This window comes from Rattus norvegicus, chromosome 19, assembly GCF_036323735.1.
Source record: "Rattus norvegicus strain BN/NHsdMcwi chromosome 19, GRCr8, whole genome shotgun sequence".
Classification (NCBI taxonomy): Eukaryota; Metazoa; Chordata; class Mammalia; order Rodentia; family Muridae; genus Rattus; species Rattus norvegicus.
The window spans coordinates 39,819,684-39,834,082 of NC_086037.1; the positions used below are offsets into that span (position 1 = coordinate 39,819,684).

General features: G+C 45.7%; 1 protein-coding gene and 1 pseudogene across 2 annotated transcripts in view; one reads left to right on the plus strand and one right to left on the minus strand.

Annotated features, from left to right (window-relative positions):
• The window catches only part of Dlg5l15 (discs large MAGUK scaffold protein 5 like 15), an 88,735-nt gene that overhangs the window by 57,759 nt on the left and 16,577 nt on the right, over positions 1-14,399 (minus strand). The gene's annotated exons all lie outside the window — the stretch shown is intronic.
• Positions 4,270-7,351, plus strand: Zc3hav1-ps8 (zinc finger CCCH-type containing, antiviral 1, pseudogene 8; annotated as a pseudogene).

Genomic DNA, 14,399 nt, shown 5'->3' on the forward strand with positions numbered 1-14,399 from the left:
GAGGGTCTGGTTAGATATTAAAGACCAATGATTGCTGCTTTCTTGTCTTTTTCTGGTTATGGGTGAAATTATGTTTGTGTGCTTCTCTTTTTGAAATCATTAAAAGATGATTAATTTCTTGGGTTTTTTTAGGTATAGTTTAGCTCATTGTCTTGCAGTTTTTCCTATTATCCTCGGTTATGCCTTCTTAGTGAAAAAATATTGTTTAAATTTGGTTTTGTCATAAAATATCTTGGTTTCTCCATTCATGGTAATTGAGAATTAGGCTGGGTATAGGAATCGGGGTCTGCATTACATCTGTCCAAGATTTTCTGGCTTTTGGAGTCTCTGTTGAGCAATCTGGTATAATTTAGATAGGTCTGAATTCATTTGTTACTGGATATTTATACATCACCCTGTTTAATATTCTTTCTTTGATCTGTGCATTTAGTATTTTAATTATTATGTGAGTGGAGGAAATTTTTCTGGTTAAATTTATTTTGTGTTCTGTAGGCTTATTGTACCTTTATGGCCTTTTATTTCTTTACCTTATGGAAGTTTTCTGCTATGATTTGTTGAAGATGTTTACTGGACTTATGAACTGGTAATCTCAATTCTCTTCTATATCTCTTATCCTTATGTTTGGACTTTTAATTGTGTCCTGAAATTCATGGATGTTTGGATTCAATAAACCATACATGTTTATCTGAGATGAGTATTTTGTGCTTTCTGGGTGACCTCCTTTACCCCAACTGTTCCATTTAGTAGCACGTTGGATAATGAGACTTGGTCAGGAATGGTGACCTCTTCCCATAAACTATATGAAAATAGGGAGGTGACTTTATGTGTGTCACGTATCAGTAGTCTCCTGGGTGGTTTTGGTCCCCAGTTGGCCACATGCAACAGTGGCCACATTCAAAAGTCCAGGATTGATGTCCCTTGGGATTCCCATGATGATGCACACAGACATGACAGAAAAAGACCAGAATTCACAGGACAGTACTTGATTTAAGTAATAGAGAGAACATTAGTAAGTTATGTTACAAAATATTTGACCACACTGTGATCTCCATGAATGCATTATTTAATGAAAAATGATTGTGTGGTATAGCATCGCCAGGGCACAGACATTTAATGAAAGAGCTCTTTGTTTACTGTGAGCATGGACTTTAATATTGTTCAGCTCACCTACCTCACTCCTTTACTGCAAAGCTAAAAGGGCACTTAGGTCTAGAGCAGATCAAGGCACAACTTGATAAGAAATGAAGATAACTAAGGCAATGGAAAGTCTTTCAGTTGAAGGATTTTTAAGAAAGTGTACAGAGGGAGCTACAATGCTCTTCTTCTGGGGGAACAGTGAATTAGGAAGGACAGTAGGGAGCTTTACTTAAATACAGCATCTGACTCCTGAGACTTCATTGGTAAAATTAAGGTCTGGAATTTTGCGTTGTAAAACAACACATTGGCTCTGCAGGTTTTGGCAAGAACCATGGACGGAGAGATCATGCCAATAGGAAACAATCTGAATAGAAATCAGGTTTCTTAAGTCATTGGAGAAGTCCTCAAGGAGAGAGGAATGAATGGGTAGCACCATAATAGAAGGCTTTAGGATCTCGTATAGTGCTACTCTAGATGCCTTGAAAATAGAAGCAGAAAATGTAAAGCTAAAATGACTTCACAGGAATTAGCTCAATTCTCATTATGATTATTTCATATTGGTATTTTATACTTGATTCATTCTTTAAAAGTTTTAAAATAAGAGCCTTCTGTTTTAATGCGAGGCTGTCTTAGAATCACAAAATGCTTATACCTGTCTGGCACCCCGCATCTAACACTATCAGGCTAGAAATTCTACTTTTAAATGCATCACCATCCACAGCTTCCATTTAACCAGCAGGTTCCATGCCAGGCAGACACTGAGCAGGGTGTATGTTCTGTTAATCTCCACAACAACCCAATTCAGCAGAAACACCTCCATTTTACATGTGAAGAAATCATACCTCAAAGGAAATGATTATCAGGGTCCCCTCAGTCTCACTGGCTGTCACTCAGACCCACATCCTTCTCTGTAAAGGGAAGCCATGGGCCTGATGTGGCTGTGCAAGCTGACTCTGCTGAGATGATCCATGCTATTCTTGAACCTGGGAGAATTTAAGACAAGGTGACCCACAGACTCCTGGGATAGATTCTGCCTCTGGGTTCTAGGGTGGGACACAGTATCCCTTGCTGTGTGTCTCTACTCATCTGAGGGGTCTGCTCCCATGTGTCAGCTTCTATGGCAGTGGTCTCAACACTCCTACTGCTAGAACCCTTTAATACATCTCTTCATGCTGTGGTCACCCCCACCATAAAATTATTTCATTCCTACTTTATAACTGATATTGCTACTCTTATAAGTCATAATATGCAAGGTATCCTATATCAAAGTATCTGCTACATAATTTCTGTGAATTGATCACAACTCACAAGTTGAGAAACATTGCCCTGTAAATTTTTTTTTATGGAAAAGCCTTCATCTCAGAAGGACCTGGAGCAGTTGTAAGAGCAGAGACACCCTGAATTAGTGACAAGTTTTAGCAGACCCAAAGGCTGCTTGCCTTAATGACAAAAGAGATTGCTGGCTAAAGGCACAATCTGAAATCGCTGTCCTCAGGACATTTCTTACCTCAGTTTTCCCCCATTACAATGTCTGTCACCTTGTACTTATCTGTCCAGGAAGCCAGTCCCTGTAGTCTCTAATACAGACAGAATGCTAAAGGCAAGAATGCTTTCCTTCTGTTGGCCCACAATCACTTCTACAGAAGTAAGTTCAAATCTCCTGAGGGTAAATGTGTGTCTCTCACATAGTGTGTGAGATTGAAATGGTATCCTTTTGAGTTGACAAAAACCTACACTCACATCAGATTTACACCTGACCAACAATTATTTTCATGAGAACACAGAGGCTGGCCAGGCCTGCAGAGTCAGATCCTCTCCCTGCCTGGGATCATCCCACCCACAGCAGACTTAAGCTTCACCTATCAGCTGTTATCAGAAAAATGTCACCTTAAGATTCTGAGTCCACATCTGCACAACCTCTGAAGTTGTTCAATGGCTGATATGGGGGTTTGTTCCAGGTTAATATCATTCTGGCCTCTTCTCTCCCCTGGGCTGCCCTCTGTTCTCTCAGGTCTGTTGGTCTTGGAAGGACCTGGGTTCAACTCAAGGCCTGGGGGGGGTGGGGAGGACCTTTTGATGTGGGAATCTGCATGGATCAAGGATGTAGCCCCACTCTGACTGGGCAAGTAAGCTCCAGGAAATCTTCTCCAGTCACACAGCTGGGTCATGTGTGAGCCAACAACTGTTTAAAAGCTGTTTAAAGAGCTCCTTGCTTTCTCCTGGAAGAAACACTCAAGGGTTGACTGTCACTTCTGAACCTTCTGTTCTCTGTCACTTCTCAGAAGGGGCACTTTGCTCTAACTCCTCCATGGGACCCACCCAGCATTGTGTCTGGAGAATCCTATGGTGTTGCAGCTCTGAGCTGGGAGGGGTAGCTCTCACACTGACTTGAAGAAGCCTGTTTTCACAGCTGATCTAGATCTGAGGAAAAGGTGCTTTTAAAGAAGCATGTGAAAGTATCTCCTGCAGGAGAGCCCACCCTACAGGGAAAGTCACACAGGACAGGGAAAAGGGGCTTCCCAACTTCCACGGGGCGAGTGAACCAGGGAGGTCACAGGATGGTTGGGGAGTTTATGAAAAGCCTGCATCTCCCTGAAAGTCTTCCAGAAACCCTACATCCCACCACTATCCCAGGCTCACAGGTGAGGCTCAGCAAAGCCTGCCTCCTACTGGGGTTCCTGCAAAGTAAACCTGGAGTGGTGAACTGGGGAAAACACTTCAGGGGAGGGGGAGACACAAGTCCCCAGGGCCAAGCCTGGCATCTATTCATTTGTCTCTGGCTTCCAGGTGTTGCCTAGTACAGGGCTTGGCGAGCCCGGATCTCAAAAGTCTTTGGCCAAAGAAGTGAGAGCCAAAAGGGCAGTGCAAACCAAGGCAGGGCAAAGCAGAGCCAGGCAGAGCAAAGCCAAGCTCCACCAGCCAGCTGATAAGCTATGGGCATGCAGGACCAGCAGGAGCAGGGCTAGCCCTTGCCCTTCTGGCAGGGCGTCCGAACCCAGCAGTGATGTGAAGAGTAGGGGAACTCACAACCACTTGTCCTCCAGCTGTGTCTGCCATTGCAAGGTGAGCAAGAAGTCTAAGAGGCTCCCGGGATCCACCTATTTCCGGACCACGTTGTACTCGCCGTTGTCCATGTTGAAGGCTGTGCTAGCCGCTGCAGAAGCCCCGTGGACAGGTAGAGCAAGCACAACTGGTTGGCAACCACTGTGGGCGCCTGTGGTGAGACCCAGGCAAAGTGGCCACAGAGGGGAGCCAGGAAGCCTGGTCCCAGGGCTAAGCCTGCTCAAACAGAGGTGGCTGAAGCTCTGCTGGTCCCTCCCACCGCGCATGCCCCACCCCTGGCAGGCTGGCGCTCTCTGTGCCTAGCTCCCCCACACTTGCAGCTCCCAGCCATTCAATGAGCCTCACTTTATTCTTGTGAGCCATAATGGCGTCTCATAAAAGCTCATTGGGAAAGTGGATTGATAAGATGAAAGCCTTAGAAGAAAACTATAGAATCTTATAAAAATGAACAAGAAAGTTCTCTTCCTAGTAGCAGCCTGGCAGTTCCAAACTCAGGGCACCTCATGTCCAGGCTCAGCATGCATTGTTGTGAAGAACCTGTTTGCTTAAGGCACTTGCTTCCCATTCATTCTCCTGGGAGGATTACTTTAATTTTTTAATTTTTATTGGATATTTCTTCATTTCCATTTCATGTGTTATCCCACTTCCCAGTTTCGATTTTCCATGAGACTGGAGACCAGGCAGGGATCACTCTGTAGGTGATGGCTACTACTGAAGCCTGTGGCTTCAATCTCAAGTGCAGCCAGGGACCCTGCTACAGATTGGCCAAAACTCTGCAAGCTTACTCTGCTTGGTCAGTGCCACTATGCACAGTCCCAGAGAAACCTCTGCAAATATTCTCACCAAGTTCTTTAGGAACAGAGCTTCCAGGTCCTAAAGAATCATGAGCTCTCTGGGCTTATCCAAGACCTGGTCATCTTCCTGGTACAGAGCAATGCTTTTCTGGTGCAGGAGTTACTACAAAGGAGACAGCCATAAACAGATCTGCTTGAAGCCACAGGCATGCAAGACAGCCCAAGTCTGTGAGCACTTCATCCAGGGTAAATGTAGTTACCTCAACTGTCTCAGGTCTCATAACCTGATGGACAGAAAGGTGTTGACCTCCGCGTGACTGAGCATGGTCTGAGTTCTGATGGGGTCCAGAACATCCATGACATCTGCAACAACAAACACATTAAGAGGGGACCCACAGGCATGAGAGCTCCCTCTCCACATCACAGAGGCAGGTCACACAGAGACAGAAGCATAAGCAGAGACAGCTTCCTTCCAAACAGTCTAGGATTTCTCTCACATGTCTCATTTTGGCATCTGGTTCACCTAGCCCAGATGTCACTAGCTGTAATGATTCCCTGGAAGATGTGTCTACAGCTGTCACTCAGGAGGTCAAGAACCTGGGGACCCAGGACTCTGCACAGCTTTCCTTGGTGTCATCTAAGGCTGCTGCTGTCTAAGGACCCAGTCACATGAGAGCAAGCCAGGGGTTTTCTGAGAATGGAGATCTGGATGGCTTCTTTTCTAGGAATCCTACTGATTCGTTGTAAGCTCCTGCCTCCTCTGCTGGCTTTCCTCTTGATGCAGCAAAAAGAAATGAAGTCATGTCCTTGAAAACAGGCATGCCTTCTAGACACTGCAAGGAGGTCAAGAGAAAGAATGAGGCTCCAGATTTCGATTACATCCCATTTTAAATGGTTCTATTGATGGGGTGACAATGGAAAAAGCAACAGACTCAGGAATTCTAGGTAAAAGGGCCATAGCCAACTATCTAGAGGAAGTGATACTACCTAGCAACCATTGGATGAGTGTGGGTAAGTCCCATCATCTCCACAAAGAACAACTGTCCATGTCCAGGACATGCATTGCTGCATATTACCTACGGAGGAATGGACAAGTACATCTGCCCATAAAACCCCGAATTGCTCTCATCAAGGAAGGATAAAACTCCTAATGTCTACTAAAGTAGTGCCACTGAATTTCCTGTGAAATCAGCAGTTGCTGGAGGAAAACAAGCAGTCTGTTCTGGAATCGAGAGTCTGAGAAGCCAGGTCCAGACTATGCCTTGTAAGAGGTCTACCCCTCTCCAGGGTAGGAAGAGACTGCCTCAGTAGCCTCTGTCTTTCTCAAGCCTCAGAGTTGCAGCCTCTGTTAGCATAGATGTCAGCAATGATTTCAGTGAAAAGATCAGTGCTGTCTGTCCCCTGCAGCTGAGGGGACAGAAGGCAGCAACTTGACAGCTGGTATGCGTGTCCCCATCAAATCAGTGTCTTAATAGCTGCCTTCTTCTCCCAGGTCTCAGAAACTACAGGAGACATGGAATAGGACAGATCCCAGGAAGACAGCCCCCTGAAGAATGAGTTTCTTTCTCAGGAGTTCCCTGCTGACGACAATCCTCAACAGTCAAAGACTTTTTTGGGGGGAATATTCTTCTTCGCAGTTAATTTCCTCAATGTATAGAGACCCTAAATTTATGTATCCGTATGCCAGCCTGTCTCCTTGAGGTCTTTCTCCTTTCTCATACCGACAACACCATTTGAGAGACAACTGAGGGGACTGCCTTGACATCTCGTGTCCTAGAGGAGAAACAGCACTACAACTGTGTTTCTAAATGTTCATTAAGAAAATGCTGTTAAGCAATACTTTTGGTTATGATTTTCATTGAAGTTTTCTTTTTGTTGTTTCATAGTTATATATTCTTGTTACTGTTTTTCATTTTTGATACCATTTTAGTTGTTCATTTTATGCCTGTTTTTTTTTGTAAATTGTATTCCTTATGAATAAAAATTGATTTGTAACTCTTGACTCTTAAGACCATCTTCATTATTCAAAGGTCCTTTCCCCTCCTGTAGACTTAGAACTGACAGCTAGATATGGATCCTTGCATTGTCCAGTGAATTGAAAGCCACCAAGGGGTACACAGGGTGATAGTGTCTTTTGTGTGGATATGTGACTTTTTTTATGCACACACACTTTATGATGTAATCACTGCCATACTGTATCCATGCTGTCATGTATTCTGCTCATCCTAGTCTATATCAATCTACAACACACATTCCTTATTGACTGTGTGCACCAGATATTGAGTAACACACACTCATGCCTGTAGAGCTGCAGAAAGAATGACAACTTTCACGAAGGAATAGAGAAGGAATCCTAATTGAGAGCCATGTGCCTCAGTTTTCCTTACAATACAGCATCAGTATTAAACCACAGATATAATGATCAGCAACGTCATTTTGGGAAATAGGTTTTTATAGGTGCTGTTTCACTTGATCATTCATTTGCTGTGTTTTTTATTGTTGCTGATTATATTTATTTTTATCATTTATCTCCATGGATCTTTTTTTTTTCAAATGTATGTCTGGGCCACTCCTGAGTGCGTTTCCCTCATGATCCAAAAGAGGGAATAACATTCCCCATTGTAGATGATTGTTAGGGACCATGTGGTTCTTCTGAGAGAGCAGCAGATGCTCTAACCTGAGTGACATCACCACAGCTCCTGTAGGTAGCTTTTGTCCTTCCAGGGCATGGGCTGTACTAGGTGGACACGATCACCTCCCATTTAGGAGAGCGATATCAGGAGATGTGTATGTACAGGTGGTTGAGCAGTGCCTGCTCAATGTGGTAGGCTGCCAGGCATCCATACGGGGCTCTGGTGCCTCCACTGCTCATTGTGCATTCAGGATCATCCTCCAGCATCACTCAGTTTCAATTCCAAACAGATCTTTCACTTACTATCGATGATCATATAGATTATGCACATCTGATAAAATACAGAAGACTAGACTCCTTCTACAGGCCAACGTGGCATAATGAATTCTTTTGATAGAAGCAAGATAATTATCTTAATCTATGCAGTTTAGGGAGGACCTCAAGAACATCCGTAGTTAATGTGGACTGTAGCTGTGAATACATGTTTCTTTTGCAGAGCAGGTCTGTGCAAGCCCAGAACTTAGGTGGGACAGTTCATGTTTCACCTTTTACATGGAAATCTGTGATTATATTGAGAAAGTATTTTTCCATGTGACTCATTTCCAAATTATGGAATTAAACTGACTTACTGAGAGTGGAGGTGACTCCGAGAGATAAAGTGCAAAAGAATAATCCAGTATGTCTGCAAACAGATGCTGCCTCATTAGGGTTTTTCAATGCTCAGCAGCTAGAGAAGCAAGGGAGAGGCATTGGTTATTCTCAAGCTTAGGTCCTCTAGTCATTATAAGCTGACCGTGACACAAAAAGAGTCATAGATATCACAATAGAATCCAGTAACTAGATTTAACCAACCTATCACATTAATGCTGTGTTTGGTGGTACTTTTTGCCCTCTTAGGACCTGGAAGAGGCTTGGGGTTTTCTAATCCTACTCATAATTTATTATCCTTCCCAACACTATGTGCTTTGTTCTGTTAATGCTAACAGCAGCATTCAATTCCTAGGATATTTTCTACTGACATGTGTGACATGAGACAAAACAGTCCATGTCATCCCTCACCTGAATAAACTTCCTTAGAGTACTGTGTAGTTGGAGGGTCCTTCTTTCCTCTCCAAGACAGAGAAACATTTCCAGTCTTCAGACAAGTCTGTCAGCCATTGTCCAGTTACTGTCTTGAGATGTCCACAATGTCAGCTGAGTGAGGGAAGGGCAGGGCAGGGCAGGGGATTGGGGCAGGGCAGGGCAGGGCTGGGCAGGGGATTTGGGCAAGGCAGGGCAGGGCAGGGGATTGGGGCAGGGCTGAGCAGGGAAGGGGATGGGGCAGGGCAGGGGATTGGGGCAGGGCAGGGGAGGGCATTGGGGCAGGGCAGGGCATTGGGGCAGGGCAGGGGATTGGGGCAGGGCAGGGCAGGGCAGGGCATTGGGGCAGGGCAGGGCATTGGGGCGGGGCAGGGCATTGGGGCGGGGTGGGGCGGGGCAGGGCAGGGCAGGGGATTGGGACAGAGTCCATGAGATGTCAGTAGGCAACAGGCCAGCTGGGGCTAGTGTGGGTACAGGGCTTCTAGTGTTGGTGTGAGAGGAGGAAATTAGGAATGGTCAGATTCTGATGCAGCATATAGGCGGGAAGGAACTTAGACCATCTCAGTGCCATATAGGGACATTGTAGACACTGATGGGCAGTGTGGGGATGGTAGGGTCCCATAAAGTGCTCTCTGCAGGTGTCAGGATAGCATACAGTGGCTCTGTCAGACTCATGACAATCAGGCAGGCACTGGGTGCAAGTGAGAATCATGGGACAAGCCCTGTGTGCAGCCTGGTTTTGGGACATTCCCAGGTGACCCATGGACTGCAAATTAAAGGCAAAGGACACAGGGAAGCCAGCAATTCCCATGCACAGGACATAAATACCTGTAGATCTTTCTAGAATTTCCATAGACTAACTGTCGCTAGTCCTCATTATAGAAGGCACCAACATTCTGCCCCCTACTTCAACTTGATGAGACAGCTATTCTAACTCCAGCAGGAAGGCCTCAGGGAAGACAGTAAGAACTCGCAGGTGACCCTTTTACTATTGAAACAGGGTCTTCCTATGGAGCCCAGAGTGGCTGTAGGATACTAATGCTCCTGCCTCACAGTGACTAGAATTCCAATCCACCCTCAAGAGCAGTTGATTCATCGCTAGATCAGACTAAGGACATGTGAGGCCCCAGGGTGCTAGGATTACCAGGGTCCTAGTAAGTTTCTCCAGCCTAAATTACAACCTGAGTCAGTGCTGCTATTTGGGACACCGCCTGGTGCCCAGTGACATCACACCTTGGAACTCTTTGTCAAACATAAGCTGTTATGGGAATGAAGTAGCCACACAATAAACACTGGTCTGGATACTCCTAGGTCAAGAATCCACTGTTGGAAATGCCTTGGACCGCAAAAATTTTAAATTCTAGATCCTTCTGGCTTTTAGAAGATTTATAAATACAAAAAAGGAAAGATGGGCATAGTAATTTAAGCCTGTCATCCCAGTCATGGGAAACTGAGTCAGGGTGATGGAAGACTGTAAGTTCCGGGGCAACCTGTGTTTCAAGAAAAAAAAAAAAAGGCAAGGTGAAGATTCCACTCAAGTAGAAACCAAAAGGCTTTCACATGGGCCCTGCCATCCACTGGTCAGCACTCCCATCGTCACAGCCACAGGGAGACACTGGGGAACATTCCCCACTGTCTCTCTTTGGGATGCAATCCACCCCATGATTCTATGTGAGGAATGCCCCAAAGGTTGCATCATGTGAGGGACCTAGAAAGTTCCAGGATTGGGAGAATTTAGGAGTTTATAATTAGGGATGATCTACAGCTGTGGCAAAGCCTTTTCCCAGCACATGGCAGCCCTAGGTTTGGCCCCAACAGTTAAAAAAAAATCTCCCCAAAATAATTCAAACAAAATGTCATGTAGCCTGCACCCTGACCAGTCTCCTCAAAAGTGCACAGGGACCTGACTCCACATTTAGAACCCACCATGGCCTCTGTGACCTCTGAGAAGGGATCTAATATGGGAATTAGTACAGTATGACTTATCCTTGTGGATACCTTTGGTGACAATCAGCACCTGACCCCTGGAAACCCATATACCTGGGGCGTTCAGCACTCAGGTCACCAAAAAAGCACAGATCCTAGGGCCAGCATGGTCAGGTGGTGAAGAAAGTTTGTCTCTCGTGAACATCAGTTGCTGCTCCTGGCCTGACTCTATCCTCAGGAGACAATGTCACACCAGAAAGTGTGTGTGTCAGCGGCTCTTCCCAGGCCAAGGCTGGGATACTGCTTAAGTTCCACAATGCACAGCAGTGCTCACTCTAGAGCTAAATATTCTACAGCTAAAAGGGGTGGGTGCTCTGCTGGCCACGCCCCTCCCCAGCAGTGTTTAGTGCACTCAGAGTGGCACTTCAGATGAGAGGGACTTCTTGAGGCTACTCCCGCGGAGAATGGCAGATTCATCAGAACAGGGCACAGGGTGAGTTCAGAGCACAGCTGGGAGGAATTTAGGGGTGCCAAGCCATGACTAAGACCAGATCCTGGGCTGACAGGCAGTTGAGCTGGAGAACTGGCATCCAAAGAGTGACTGCCTGAATTCCTCTTAGACCAAAAGCCCTGGATCTGAGCTACTTTGGTGCGTGCTCCTAAGTGGGGTCCCAGACACAGCTCAGAATTGGGGTTGTGCATGAACTTTGGTGCTGGCAGCAGGTGGCTTAGCCACAAAGTGCCCAGCTTTCCCATCTGTGCCCACTCAAACTCCTCTGTTTCGTTTTAGGTGTGTTTGGTATAGTTTTGAGACAGGGTATCTTGTAGCAGCCCAACTCGCTTTGAGCAACAATGTAACATAAAAATAACCTTGAATTCAAGATCCTCCAACCCCTCTGTCCCAAGTCCTGGAATTAAGACCTCCAGCTGTGACCATTTTACTGCAGCATAGGATCCATCTGTATTAGAGTGAGCTTTGGAAATACTGGAGCTCCGACTGTTCCTTAGAATTCAGGTTTCCTTAATTCTTGGCAGGAGTTTTGTGATGATGCTGATGAGAGAGTCAGGAGTTACACTGGGAGAGGTAACAGTCCTGGCAGCCCTGAGTGCTCAGTGAAAGTCAAGACAGAAGCCTGCTGATTAGCACCTGAGTGAAAGTGGGAGGATTCAGAGTTCAAGAACAGACTCAGCTACATACCTAAGACCATATTGCAACATTTTTGTTTCATTTTTGGCTTGTTTTCTTTGAGACAAGGTGTTAATTTATAGCCCTGGCTTTCCTGGACCACACATTGCCTCTGCCTCCCAATCCATGGAATTAAAGGCATGTGCCAACATGCACTGCCACTAGATAATTTTTAATTAAACATGCTGGCACAATCCAGTAATCCCAGTGCTTAAGAGGCCGAGGCAGGCAGATATCTGGTTTCCTGACAAGTCTGATCTACAGAGAGCATATCAGAACAGCCAGGGCCAAACAGAGAAACCCTGTCTCAAAAAATAAACAACAAAATGTATTTTTTTAAAGAAAAGAAGAACAATTTATCAGAGAATTAGAGGCAGAGATTTAAAAGGTATTGGGCACTTCAGAGTCTAGCTTCTGAGATGAAACTGGACACCATGGGGTTAGGGTGGGAATTCTCATCTTGGACTGGTAGACAGAGGGTGGCTTCAGGGATGGAAGGCTCAGTCAGTCATTAGTCAGGATTCTCAATCAAGAGGATGTTGTAAGATCCAAAATGTGTGAACAGTGTTGTGCATGAGACCAGAAGGGCCTGCCTTCCAATACAAAACAGCTAATGAAGGGTAATCATAAGCATATGTCCATGGAGAGGTTAACGGTCACCTTAGTGTGGATTCTTCAGAGAAGAGGTGGAGAGAAATAGAAGAGCTGATGGTGGCTGAGGCAGGAGAGGAGTTCAGGTGTGAATTTGAGCCAGTAAAGGAGCTTGTAGGTCGGGCAGAGCAATGAGAGGTCTAACAGCATAGCTGTTGATATCCTTCAGATTAATTTGTCTTAAGAGCCTCATGCCATAGCCAAGGACAGGAATTGATCTGACTATTGGGTGGCTAGGCTATCATAGCCCAACAGGTTTGGCCTTGCATCTGTGAGATTCCAAGTCTCTACCTTTAGACACAGCTATGGTGAAGGTGTAATAGTGAAGGTGCAGATGGCTTTGCAATGCTTGGCTTATGGTGTTGAGTACTTCATGCTCCATAGAGCTAGGGAATGTCCTAGAAGCCAGGGAGGCTGAGCCATGATGAGGACAGGTCTCCAGGAGAGAGAAATGATAACCAAAGCCACTAAGAACTTCCTGAATCACAGTGTCTGTTAACCATATATTTTATTTACTTATTTTATGTGCCTGAGTGTTTCACCTAATAAATGCTTGTGCACCATGTGGTATGTGTGGTGCCCGTGAAGTCCAGACTGATTCCCTAGAACTGCTATTACAGCCTAATAGGAGCCACCATGTGGGCACTGGGAACTGAACCTTGGTCTTCTGCTCTTGGCCACTAAACCAACCATCTCTTCAGCACCACCCCCCAATTGTATAGTCATTAAGATTTACCCATTTAGCCTTCAGTATTTGAATTAATACAGATGTGACAAGAGTTATAGTTAACATGATGGTTCAGGCATAGACAGGCAGGCATCTCATTGTATACAAAATATAAGTCCTTTCTTTCTTTCTTTCTTCCTTTCTTTCTTTCTTAATTTATTAATTTATTAATTTCTTTCTTTGTTTTACTCTTGGAGACAGTGTTGTTTTTTGTGTAGCTGACCTGGAACTAGCTCTGGGTAGGAAGCTGGCCTAGAATTCACAGAGCTCTGTCTGCCTCTGCCTCCCAAGTGTTAGGATCATAGGCATGTGCCACCACCACCACCACACATCCTTCTGTTTTAAAGGAAAAATGTAGCCCTACATGGCAGCACGAGTTTAGTCCCAGTATAGACATTTTCCTAGGCCTCAGGCGCTCTTGAGTCCATGAAGGGCTTGCCGCATTCCCCTTTAGCCCTGGCTAACTATGAGAACTGCACACCCATGGGTGTTTGCTTCACAAGAGTCTGGAGGATGAGGATCACAGGCTGATGTAACTGTGTAGAGCAAAGGATGCCTTGTGAAGGTCAAGTGGATATAACAGCTCGGCAGGTAAAGGCTCTGCCACCAAGCCTCATGGCCTCAGTTTGATCATGGGTGAAAGCAGAGAACTGAGTCCACATTGTGTCCTCTGCTCTCCATGTGCACATCATGGCACAGGAAGACCACAGACTACATAAAATGTAAAATGCTGAAATGCTAAGAGAAGAGGCCTATGGTAGGCACCTCCTACACCTGAGACTTGCAACCCCGAAAAGCAGGGGATAGAGAGAGGGGATGCACAGTGCACACAGGTCAGGACAAGGCCATGTGACTGAAGCCTCCATGAGTGGTGGGCAGGCTCTGGGGCACCATGAGGGACATCAGGAGCTTCTGCACTTTGTAGAATTACAGGGTTCCATGTTATCTCACATGCCCACGTTTTGCCCCCTGCTGCAGGGAGAAGCCAACACCAGAAGCCTCCAGCTCCCAGCCCTGCTTTTGCCATGTAGGTTTATCCAGAAGAGGTTGGAAGTCCCTGGACCTGGAGTCTCAGGTGGTTGTGAGCCACCTGACCCGGGTGCTGGAGACTGAACTCAAGTCTTCTGCAAGAGCAGCAAAGACCCGTGCGCTGCCTGGCCCAGCCTGGGCTGTGAAATGGTGTTTATTTTCATCTGAACAAGC